The sequence below is a fragment of the Euprymna scolopes genome, chromosome 1 (assembly GCF_053919585.1).
Source record: "Euprymna scolopes isolate OS-2025 chromosome 1, ASM5391958v1, whole genome shotgun sequence".
Classification (NCBI taxonomy): domain Eukaryota; kingdom Metazoa; phylum Mollusca; class Cephalopoda; order Sepiida; family Sepiolidae; genus Euprymna; species Euprymna scolopes.
Window position 1 is genome coordinate 8,931,563 of NC_136482.1, and position 13,812 is coordinate 8,945,374.

The 13,812-nt window shown below is 26.1% G+C and overlaps 1 protein-coding gene and 1 long non-coding RNA gene across 3 annotated transcripts in view; one reads left to right on the top strand and one right to left on the bottom strand.

The window, feature by feature from the left end:
* LOC145277731 (protein kinase C delta type-like) overlaps window positions 1-13,812 on the top strand; it is a 433,752-nt gene that overhangs the window by 180,968 nt on the left and 238,972 nt on the right. The window lies entirely within an intron of this gene.
* LOC145278049 (uncharacterized) overlaps window positions 1-13,812 on the bottom strand; it is a 94,990-nt gene that overhangs the window by 20,260 nt on the left and 60,918 nt on the right. For both annotated transcript variants that reach the window (XR_013868340.1, XR_013868301.1), the window contains exon 2: window positions 5,365-5,458. This is a non-coding gene — a long non-coding RNA (uncharacterized LOC145278049). The remainder of the gene's footprint in view (window positions 1-5,364; window positions 5,459-13,812) is intronic.

Genomic DNA, 13,812 nt, shown 5'->3' on the forward strand with positions numbered 1-13,812 from the left:
CATTATAACAACAATTTATTATTATCATCATTATAACAACAATTTATTATTATCATCATTAACAATTTATTATTATCATCATTATAACAACTTATTATTAATTATCATCATTATAACAACTTATTATTATTATCATCATTATAACAACTTATTATTATTATCATCATTATAACAACTTATTATTATACATCATTATACAACTAATTATTATTATCATCATTATAACAACTTATTATTATTATCATCATTATAACAACTTATTATTATTTATCATCATTATAACAACAATTTATTATTATCATCATTATAACAACATTTATTATTATCATCATTATAACAACAATTTATTATTATCATCATTATAACAACAATTTATTATTATCATCATTATAACAATTTATTATTATCATCATTATAACAACAATTTATTATTATCATCATTATAACAACTTATTATTATTATCATCATTATAACAACAATTTATTATTATCATCATTATAACAACAATTTATTATTATCATCATTATAACAACAATTTATTATTATCATCATTATAACAACTTATTATTATTATCATCATTATAACAACAATTATTATTATCATCATTATAACAACAATTTATTATTATCATCATTATAACAACAATTTATTATTATCATCATTATAACAACTTATTATTATTATCATCATTATAACAACTTATTATTATTATCATCATTATAACAACAATTTATTATTATCATCATTATAACAACAATTTATTATTATCATCATTATAACAACAATTTATTATTATCATCATTATAACAACAATTTATTGTTATCATCATTATAACAACAATTTATGTTATCATCATTATAACAACAATTTATTATTATCATCATTATAACAATTTATTATTATCATCATTATAACAACAATTTATTATTATTATCATTATAACAACAATTTATTATTATCATCATTATAACAACTTATTATTATTATCATCATTATAACAACTTATTATTATTATCATCATTATAACAACAATTTATTATTATCATCATTATAACAACAATTTATTATTATCATCATTATAACAACTTATTATTATTATCATCATTATAACAACAATTTATTGTTATCATCATTATAACAACAATTTATTATTATCATCATTATAACAACAATTTATTATTATCATCATTATAACAACAATTTATTATTATCATCATTATAACAACAATTTATTATTATCATCATTATAACAACAATTTATTATTATCATCATTATAACAACAATTTATTATTATCATCATTATAACAACAATTTATTATTATCATTATAACAACAATTTATTATTATCATCATTATAACAACAATTTATTATTATCATCATTATAACAACAATTTATTATTATCATCATTATAACAACAATTTATTATCATCATTATAACAACAATTTATTATTATCATCATTATAACAACAATTTATTATTATCATCATTATAACAACAATTTATTATCATCATTATAACAACTTATTATTATTATCATCATTATAACAACAATTTATTATTATCATCATTATAACAACAATTTATTATTATCATCATTATAACAACAATTTATTATATCATCATTATAACAACTTATTATTATTATCATCATTATAACAACTTATTATTATTATCATCATTATAACAACTTATTATTATTATCATCATTATAACAACTTATTATTATTATCATCATTATAACAACAATTTATTATTATCATCATTATAACAACTTATTATTATTATCATCATTATAACAACTTATTATTATTATCATCATTATAACAACAATTTATTATTATCATCATTATAACAACAATTTATTATTATCATCATTATAACAACAATTTATTATTATCATTATAACAACTTATTATTATTATCATCATTATAACAACTTATTATTATTATCATCATTATAACAACAATTTATTATTATCATCATTATAACAACAATTTATTATTATCATCATTATAACAACAATTTATTATTATCATCATTATAACAACAATTTATTATTATCATCATTATAACAACTTATTATTATTATCATCATTATAACAACTTATTATTATTATCATCATTATAACAACAATTTTATTATTATCATCATTATAACAACAATTTATTATTATCATCATTATAACAACAATTATTATCATCATTATAACAACAATTTATTATTATCATCATTATAACAACTTATTATTATCATCATTATAACAACCTCTTATTATTATCATCATTATAACAACTTATTATTATTATCATCATTATAACAACAATTTATTAATATCATCATTATAACAACAATTTATTATTATCATCATTATAACAACTTATTATTATTATCATCATTATAACAACAATTTATTATTATCATCATTATAACAACTTATTATTATTATCATCATTATAACAACTTATTATTATTATCATCATTATAACAACAATTTATTATTATCATCATTATAACAACAATTTATTATTATCATCATTATAACAACAATTTATTATTATCATCATTATGACAACAATTTATTATTATCATCATTATAACAACAATTTATTATTATCATTATTATAACAACAATTTATTATTATCATCATTATAACAACAATTTATTATTATCATCATTATAACAACAATTTATTATTATCATCATTATAACAACTTATTATTATTATCATCATTATAACAACAATTTATTATTATCATCATTATAACAACAATTTATTATTATCATCATTATAACAACAATTTATTATTATCATCATTATAACAACAATTTATTGTTATCATCATTATAACAACAATTTATTGTTATCATCATTATAACAACAATTTATTATTATCATCATTATAACAACAATTTATTATTATCATCATTATAACAACAATTTATTATTATCATCATTATAACAACAATTTATTATTATTATCATTATAACAACAATTTATTATTATCATCATTATAACAACTTATTATTATTATCATCATTATAACAACAATTTATTATTATCATCATTATAACAACAATTTATTATTATCATTATTATAACAACAATTTATTATTATCATCATTATAACAACAATTTATTATCATCATTATAACAACAATTTATTATTATCATCATTATAACAACTTATTATTATTATCATCATTATAACAACTTATTATTATTATCATCATTATAACAACTTATTATTATTATCATCATTATAACAACTTATTATTATTATCATCATTATAACAACAATTTATTATTATCATCATTATAACAACTTATTATTATTATCATCATTATAACAACTTATTATTATTATCATCATTATAACAACAATTTATTATCATCATCATTATAACAACAATTTATTATTATCATCATTATAACAACAATTTATTATTATCATCATTATAACAACAATTTATTGTTATCATCATTATAACAACAATTTATTGTTATCATCATTATAACAACAATTTATTATTATCATCATTATAACAATTTATTATTATCATCATTATAACAACAATTTATTATTATTATCATTATAACAACAATTTATTATTATCATCATTATAACAACTTATTATTATTATCATCATTATAACAACTTATTATTATTATCATCATTATAACAACAATTTATTATTATCATCATTATAACAACAATTTATTATTATCATCATTATAACAACTTATTATTATTATCATCATTATAACAACAATTTATTGTTATCATCATTATAACAACAATTTATTATTATCATCATTATAACAACAATTTATTATTATCATCATTATAACAACAATTTATTATTATCATCATTATAACAACAATTTATTATTATCATCATTATAACAACAATTTATTATTATCATCATTATAACAACAATTTATTATTATCATCATTATAACAACAATTTATTATTATCATTATAACAACAATTTATTATTATCATCATTATAACAACAATTTATTATTATCATCATTATAACAACAATTTATTATTATCATCATTATAACAACAATTTATTATCATCATTATAACAACAATTTATTATTATCATCATTATAACAACAATTTATTATTATCATCATTATAACAACAATTTATTATCATCATTATAACAACTTATTATTATCATCATTATAACAACAATTTATTATTATCATCATTATAACAACAATTTATTATTATCATCATTATAACAACAATTTATTATTATCATCATTATAACAACTTATTATTATTATCATCATTATAACAACAATTTATGATTATCATCATTATAACAACTTATTAATATTATCATCATTATAACAACTTATTATTATTATCATCATTATAACAACAATTTATTATTATCATCATTATAACAACTTATTATTATCATCATTATAACAACAATTTATTATTATCATCATTATAACAACTTATTATTATTATCATCATTATAACAACAATTTATTATTATTATCATTATAACAACAATTTATTATTATCATCATTATAACAACAATTTATTATTATCATCATTATAACAACAATTTATTATTATCATCATTAGAACAACTTATTATTATTATCATCATTATAACAACAACGGAAAATTTTTATAACTGAAAAGAAAAAAATCAAGTCCTTGTAAACAAAGTATTCACTCAAATACTTTTTCTTTTCTGAAAAACTTAATATTCAATTTTGTTTCAGAGCAGCGAATCTAGGGAGGGGGTAGACAAAACAAAAACATTTCGTGATGCTGTAGAAATACCCCCCCAAAAGTAAACCCTCAACAACAACAACAACAGCAACAACACAGAAAACGCTGTCTGAAAATCTTCTACAATAATTAACGACAACATTCCGAGCATCCAATCTCACGCATCCTAGTTCTTCAGCATCCCTCACTCTTTGTGCGAACCTTATTCCTTCTGCGACCCCACCCCTCCACCCAGGAGATCCAGATGCAGTATGCTGTTTTTACAATAACACCATCAGACTAACCCTAACACAGGAATTATTCGTCTTCGTCCATCATCGATTAGTCTCTGTCGCCCTCCTGTATCGTCTGAGTACAACAAAATCTATGGAGACGGAAAGAGTTTCTGTGTATGTGTGCGCGTGTCTCTTGTCATTCTCAGGAAAGATAACCATCTCTCTTGGATTTTTCCCCTGGAAAATTAAATCCGGGAATTGCGTGTGTATGTCTGGGAAGCGGGAAGTGGTGGGGTGGATATACTGAGGGATGAGAAACACCCCAAAAAAAACTTGTATTTTATTAGTGTGACTTCCCTGATTTTTTACCTTGCAATTCCTAAACAGGTTCCTTGAATCAGCATTTTTTCAAACTTTTCCACAACCAACAAAAAGAACTGTAGGTGCTTGTCCAGAATTGGTCCTATATTAAAAAAAAAAAAAGAAGAAAAATCTGTATGATGTACGTGGTGGAAAGAAAATAAAAAAACAATCACGTAAATTGATCAAGTATTTTTTATTTTTAAATGCAAAAATCATATTTTGTAGCTGAGGGAACAGTGATGATATTGAGACAACAGGCTGAAAACGAGGGAGATAACTTCAAATAATTCAAATTTGCAAGGTTTTATTTAGAAAGCCATTTTTAACATGGAGACATTGAAAAAACTCAAATTTTCTCAAAAAATGATTTTCTTTATAAAAAATCAAATTGCGTGATTTTTGGTGTGTGATATTTTCTTTTTGTCACAGATATTTATATCGTGCAGATTTTTCTTTACTTTTGTTTTTTAATATAGGGGAATTCTGGACATGGGTCCAACCGTATTCTGACACTTGCGACTCATTTACATACAATAAAGCAAAGGGAAACGTTGTTCATTTATGTAACAGTGGCATTTTATATTTCTTTTGATTTTAACCTAATTACTTTGACCCAGGATCCTCCCTATAACAGGTCAGGCGTTTTTTAAAGGATACTATGAGAATTTTTTTCTTGTTTTTTATTTTATAGTAGAAAAAGAAGTTATTTTGTGACTCTTTAAAATAAATCTGAAGCATTCAATCTGTCGAACCATTTAAACTGGCTTTAAAATTGTCAGCAAATTCGTATGTACCGAGATTAAAAGTTTCAGAAGTTATTGAACAAAGTTAATTTTGTAACAATTTTCTTCAATTAATAATTTAATAACCAAACAGTATCATAATAATTAAATTTAACTTTTAAGCCCCTCACCTTTTTTCTTTTATCTGCCAAAATACAGAATGGTTGATAGAAAAGGTATTTTATTTCTACAAAGAAAAACTTTTATAAAATTTTCAAAGATTAATTTTACAATGCACTCACAGATGCTCAAAATGTTGTCCGTACAAATCAAATAAATGAATTAGCCAGATGTAATAAAATCTAAACTAAAATTTGCAATCTCAAATTCCTTGTTTTTCTAACGATCACCCCCGGATTAATTTACATGCTTACATACCATGGATCTTTTACAAGGCGCTTTCCAAAAAATAATGCCTTCAATTTTTTATTCCGTTCGAATGGATCAGAAGGAGATTGCCAATTGCATTGTTATGATGACTGAACCTATGCAATCATGGCTTGAAAGTTTCATCTCTCTGTTGCAGTTTTGATGGTATTAGACTAAGAAAACAACCCCATTCATAGACGTGCATCAGAAGTAGAGATGCGTCATTGAATTATTGGCAAAGATGCACTGAGAATGCTGGTGACTATGTAGAAAAATACATTTGGGAACACAAAAAGGTGTTAGTTTTGATGATACCACTACTGTATTTGTAGCTCTTCAATTTTTTTGGTTAAGAAGAAATACTTTACTTTTGGAATGACCCTTGTAATTTATAAAGGACAGTTGTCTGTGTGTTTGTATGTTCAGCTAAAAGTTAAAGAATACAAAACAAACCTCTACAAAGTTGGTATTGTCTTGCCCATCATTGCTCTGGATGAACAATATCTGAAATTTAGGAAAAAAACTATTTATTCTCGGAAGCTCTACTGGGTCAAGTTTCGTCTAGGAGAGTCGTTTTTCAGTATTATGTACTATGTTTGAAAGAAAATATTAACTAATACAATAAGGAGTCTATTTTATAAAGTTTTGTTTGTTTCTTGTTTCATTTTATTTTAGTCAAAGTTCTGAGAAATCAAGAGACACCTTTTTGAGGTTAACACTTGATCTCTATATGTGATGCATAGATAGTCAAGTTTTTTTGTTTTTTTTTTAAATTTTCTTTTATATATATGATGCATAGATATTCAAGTGTTTTATTAAATTTTCTTTTACCTCTAAAATGTTTAATTAGTAAAGAAATTCAGAACATAATATTCCTTTCCCCGATTGACCATTTAAAAATGTTATAGTATATTTTTCTTGTGGTCTCTTGGTTTTACTGGAATTCTTCTAGTCTGGTAGAGTATCCAGCTTCATGATGTTACTATCAGCAACATCACTTAGATGCACCATTCCGCATATGAGCCATTGTGAATATTATGTGGTTTTGATTATTTAGTCATGGGTTACTTGTAGAAAAAAGTATTCTCATGCCAGATGGTCCTGACAGCCCCCTGTATAAGGATTCAAATTCTGTGTGTGTGTGTGCGAAAGAGGAATGCACAGAAGAAAAGCGGATTTGGGGAAAGGGAAGGAAAAACTGAAGTGGGGATAGAGAAAGAGAGAAATAAAGAGATAGAAGTTTTAATAGAAAGATGTTACTCTTTTGTCCCGGGCAACGCCATGTAATCTTATTAGTCTATTATATAAAATACATGGGACACACCCATGAAGTTGATGTATTCTTTTTCAACCTCGGACTCAAAATGGGAACACATATTTTTTTTGATTGAGATTGTCGGACTCTTCCTCATCTTGGTTATTATTGTCACAACGTTTCGGCCGTTTTTGCCCTCCGGCCTTCGTCAGGTGAACGGTTTGTTAGGAGTCTCGAACCCAACCCTTTATTATTATTACGGGGGTACTGTGTTCGGACTCCAGCTAGGCTTTGGGACATAGTTGCTGATTCTCTGTTTTTCAATGTTACTTTTTCACTGCCTTCGTTCAGGATTGAACTCAGCACCTTTGGGTAACTGTAAACTTTGATACAACGTCTAGGACCACTCGTAATAATGATAAAGGGTTGGGTTCGAGACTCCTAACAAACCGTTCACCTGACAAAGGCCGGAGGGCAAAACGGCCGAAACGTTGTGACAATAACAACCAAGATGAGGAAGTCAGTCCGACAATTTCAATCAATGAAAACAACTCATCTCAAAAATACAGACAATTACTACATATTTTTTTTGTTTAAATATTTTTTGATAGCAACCATGGTGGAGGATGGGGCAACATTTAGCGCATTACTTTTTCTTATACTAAACTAGCAGGGCTACCCGGCGTTGCTCGGGACCGTATAAACAATGAAAAAACAAAAGCAGATATTGAACATGTTTTATTCTTAGGGGAGAGGAATCTTTCATCTCAAGTTTTAGCGTTACAAACAAACATTTGTCTTTTATATATATAGATAATGACAGGTTTTTTGGGGGCCCCCCTCGAAGATAACTGATCAGTTGACCAACTTCTAGTGGTCCGTTTGACGTGAAATTTCGATATTTGTCATCCGGGTGATGGGGCTTCGATATGATACCAAATTTGTCAAGTTTGGTTCCGTCTTTCAAAAGTTTTAGCATTACAAACAAACATACATACATACACACAGACGTTTGGCTTTTATATATATAGACTAGCAGGGCTACCCGGCGTTGCTCGGGACCGTATAAACAATGAAAAAACAAAAGCAGATATTGAACATATGTTTGATTCTTAGGGGAGAGGAATCTTTCATCTCTATGTATTATTTGTTTTATCTACCCTAGGACTGGTATTGTTCATGTTTTATCCCTAGCATAGGTAATTTACAGCATGTATATGAAATTGTTTTACCTTAGGGAGAAGAGAACAGGTAATATACAACATAATGTGTCTATATTACATCCCTGGCAACGCCTAGAAACCAGCTAGAACATGTATTTCAGTCAATCTTTATTATATCCTAGGCTATGCCGGGAAACCAGCTAATCTCTTTTTAGTGACTTGACCACCAAAATACCTCCCTAAGTGTGTCCTTTCTTTTGAACTTATTAGATATAGGTATCTAGAAATGTGTGTGAAATTTTGTTGAATGCATTGTTCACTATGATTTTCTTATTGTTCTACACAATATCAACTGTAGCGAAATAACACAGTAAACTTAGTGTAGTGTTAGAATAAAGAGCAAAGGAAAAAATTAGAATCATATTCTGTAATTGCAAATCTAAATTTGCTAGCATGTACCAGTATTTGCCAGGTTGTGGAAATTTGGAACTTATAACATATGTAGTGGCCTTTTCCTAGATACCTATTGCTAAAAATTATACTTTCATTTTGTTAGAAAAATCTCTCTTCAGATGCCCTGCATCATTCAAAATAAAAACAAATATTTTTATAATTGTTTCAGTATATTGCTACACAATGTGAAAGTTTTTAACGTTTGTAAAAAAAATCATGAATGTGCTTATATTGCAAAAAAGAAAATATCAGTGCACAGTATTGAAAGTGTTTGAGATTCAAAAGTCTGTAACATTTCTACTAACTTCATAAGATGTCATGTGAGAAACTGAATTGAATATCAAGACATTATCTGAAGCGTTTTTATTTTGGTGTAACATATGTGTTTACAGTGAACCTTAACTTTTAATAAACAGATTGGTATGCAATGACATAGGCTAAGAATCTTTAAAATATATATAAATTGGAAAAATGTGTGAACAAATGAAAAAAAAATGATCCGCTCCACTTGATGACATCAAGCACAGTAATATTTTAGTGAAGAAAATATGAAATTGATGTTCAGTGATTAGTTTGGATGAATGAGAAAATGTAATTGTTTGATGCATAAAAATAACTCAGTTGCTGTATTTGATATTAAGCAGCAAAATATAGTGATTTGAATATTTGGGAAAACATCAAACCAGATTATGTAAAAAGAAAAAAAAAAGATGAAATTAGAAAATATATATTTTATGTTTATGAGTTCTGCCAATCAAAATTTTGTGGCAGAAATTGGGTGATTACCATGCAATTTTATTTTGGTAAAATTCTTAAATTATTAGAATGTTTATTATAATTTCTAATTAGTGACTTGTTATAATCAAAATCCGCCCTAAAGAGTGTCCTTTCTTTTATTAGGTATCAGAGTAGGTATCAAGATTTCTACTTCTATACAAATGTGATATTTCAGATCTGTACATAAAAAATTTGTTGAATATATAGGTTGAGAATTGTTCTGTGTCGCTCTCTTTCACACACACACGCATTCTCACTTTTATAGATATAATAGATAGATTACTCTAGATATATTTCCATATGTCTGAATACCCTATATACAAATTTTCAAATCTGTAGATAAAAAAATTTGTTGAGTATATAGGTTGAAAATTGTTCTCTCTCTCTCTCTCACACACACATTCTCAATTTTAGAGATATAATAGATAGATTATGCTAGATATATTTCCATATGTCTGAATACCCTATATACAAATTTTCTAATCTGTAGATCAAATATTTGTTGAATATATAGGTTGAAAATTGTTCTTACTCTCTCTCTCTCTCTCTCTCTGGCTACCTCACACACACACATTCTAACTTTTATAGATATAATAGATAGATTATGCTAGATATATTTCCATATGTGTGAATACCCTATATACAAATTTTCTAATTTGTAGATAAAAAATTTGTAGAGTGCATAGGTTGAGAATTGTTCTCTCTATCTCTCACACACACACATTCTAACTTTTAAAGATATAATAGATTATGCTAGATATATTTCGATATTTCTGAATACCCTATATATAAAAATTTGTTGAATGTATAGGTTGAGAACTGTTCTCTCTCTCTCTCTCTCTCTCTCTCTCTCGCTCACACACACACACATTCTCACTTTTATAGATATAATAGAAAGATTATCCTAGATATATTTCTATTTGTATGAATACTCTATATACAAATTTTAAAATCTGTAGATAAAGAATTTGTTGAGTATATAGGTTGAGAATTGTTCTCTCTCTCTCTATCACACACATTCTCACTTTTATAGATATAATAGACAGATTATGCCAGATATATTGAAATATGTCTGAATGCCCAATATACAAATTTTTAAATCTGTAGATAAAAAATTTGTTGTATACATAGGTTGAGAATTGTCCTCTCTCTCACACACACACACATTCTCACTTTTATACATATAATAGATAGATTATGCTAGATATATTTCTATATGTCTGAACACCCTATATACAAATGTTCAAATCTGTGGATAAAAAATTTGTTGAATGTATAGGTTGAGAATTTTTATCTCTCTCTTTTTCTCTCTCTCTCTCTCTCGCTATCTCACACACACGCATTCTCACTTTTATAGATAAAATAGATAGATTATGCTAGATATATTTCCATATGTCTGAATACCCTATATACAAAGTTTCAAATCTGTAGATAAAAAATTTGTTGAATATATAGGTTTAGAATTGTTCTCTCTCTCTCTCACACACACATTCTAACTTTTGTAGTTATAATAGATAGATTATGCTAGATATATTTCCATATGTCTGAATACCCTATATACAAATTTTCTAAACTGTAGGTAAAAAATTTGTTGAGTATGTAGGTTAAGAATTGTTGTCTCTCTCTCTCTCACACACACACACACACACACACAAGTTCTCACTTTTATAGATATAATAGATAGATTATGCTAGATATATTTCTATATGTCTGCCTACCCTATATACAAATTTCCAAATCTGTGCCCAAAAATGTGTGGAATATATAGGTTGAGAATTGTTCTCTCTCTCTCTCTCTCACACACATATTCTCACTTTTATAGGTTATATAGGTTGAGAATTTTTTGCTCTTTCCATCACTCACATTCACACTTTTATAGATATAATACATAGATTATGCCAGATATATTTACATATGTCTGAATACCCAATATACACATTTTCAAATCTGTAGATAAAAAATTAGTTGAATATATAGGTTGAGAATTGTTCTCTCTCTCTCTCTTTCTCTCTCTCTCACACACACATTCTCACTTTTATAGATATAATAGATAGATTATGCTAGATATATTTCCATACGTCTGAATACCCTATATCCAAATTTTCTAATATGTAGATAAAAAATTTGTTGAATATATAGGGTGAGAATTTTCCTTCCTCTCTTTCTCTCTCTCTCTTTCTCACACACACACACGCTGAAAATTGTTCTCTCTCTCTCTCTGACTCTCTCTCTCTCTCTCTCTCACACACACACACATGGTCATTTTATAGATATAATAGATAGGTTATGCTAGATATATTTCTATATGTCTGAATACCCTATATACAAATTTTTAAATCTGTAGATAAAAAATTTGTTGAGTATATAGGTTGAGAATTGTTCTTTCTCTCTCTCTCACACACACATTCTCACTTTTATAGATATAATAGATTATGCTAGATATATTTCCAAATGTCTGAATACCCTATATACAAATTTTCAAATCTGTAAAGATAGAATTTGTTGAATATATAGGTTGAGAATTGTTCTCTCTCTCTCTCTCTTTCACACACATTCTCACTTTTATAGATATAATAGATAGATTATGCTAGATATATTTCCTTATGTCTGAATACCCTATATACAAATTATCAAATCTGTAGATACAAAATTTGTTGAGTATATAGGTTGAGAATTGTTCTCTCTCTCTCTCTCTCACTCACTCACTCACTCACACACACACACACACACACACATTCTACCTTTTATAGATATAATAGATTATGCTAGATATATTTCCATATGTCTGAATACCCTGTATACAAATTTTCAGATCTGTACATAAAAATTAGTTGAATATATAGGTTGAGAATTGTTCTCTCTCTCTCTCTCTCTCTTCTCTCTCTCTCTTTCACACACATTCTCACTTTTCTAGATATAATAGATAGATTATGCTAGATATATTTCCATATGTCTGAATACCCTATATACAAATTTTCTAATCTGTAGATAAAAAATTTGTTGAATATATAGGGTGAGAATTGTACTTACTCTCTCTCTCTCTCTCTCTCACGCACACATTCTCACTTTTATGGATATAATAGATAGATTATGCTGGATATATTTCCATATGTCTGAATACCCTATATAGAAATGGTCAAATCTGTAGATAACAAATTTATTGAATAGATAGGTTGAGAATTGTTCTCTCTCTCTCTCTCGCAACCTTACACACACAACCACACGCAAACATTCTGACTTTTATAGATATAATAGATCGATTATGCTAGATATATTTCCATATGTCTGAATACCCAATATACAAATTTTCAAATCTGTAGGTAAAAAATTTGTTGAATATATAGGTTGAGAATTGTTCTCTCTCTCTCACACACTCACATTCTCACTTTTATAGATATAATGTATAGATTATGCTAGATATATTTCTATATGTCTGAATACCCTATATACAAAGTTTAAAATCCGTAGATAAAAATACGTTGAGTATATAGGTTGAGAATTGTTCTCTCTCTCTCTTACGCACACACACACACACACACACATTTTCACTTTTATAGATATAATAGATAGATTATGCTAGATATATTTACATATGTCTGAATACCCTATATACAAATTTTCAAATCTGTAGATAAAAAATGTATTGAATATATAG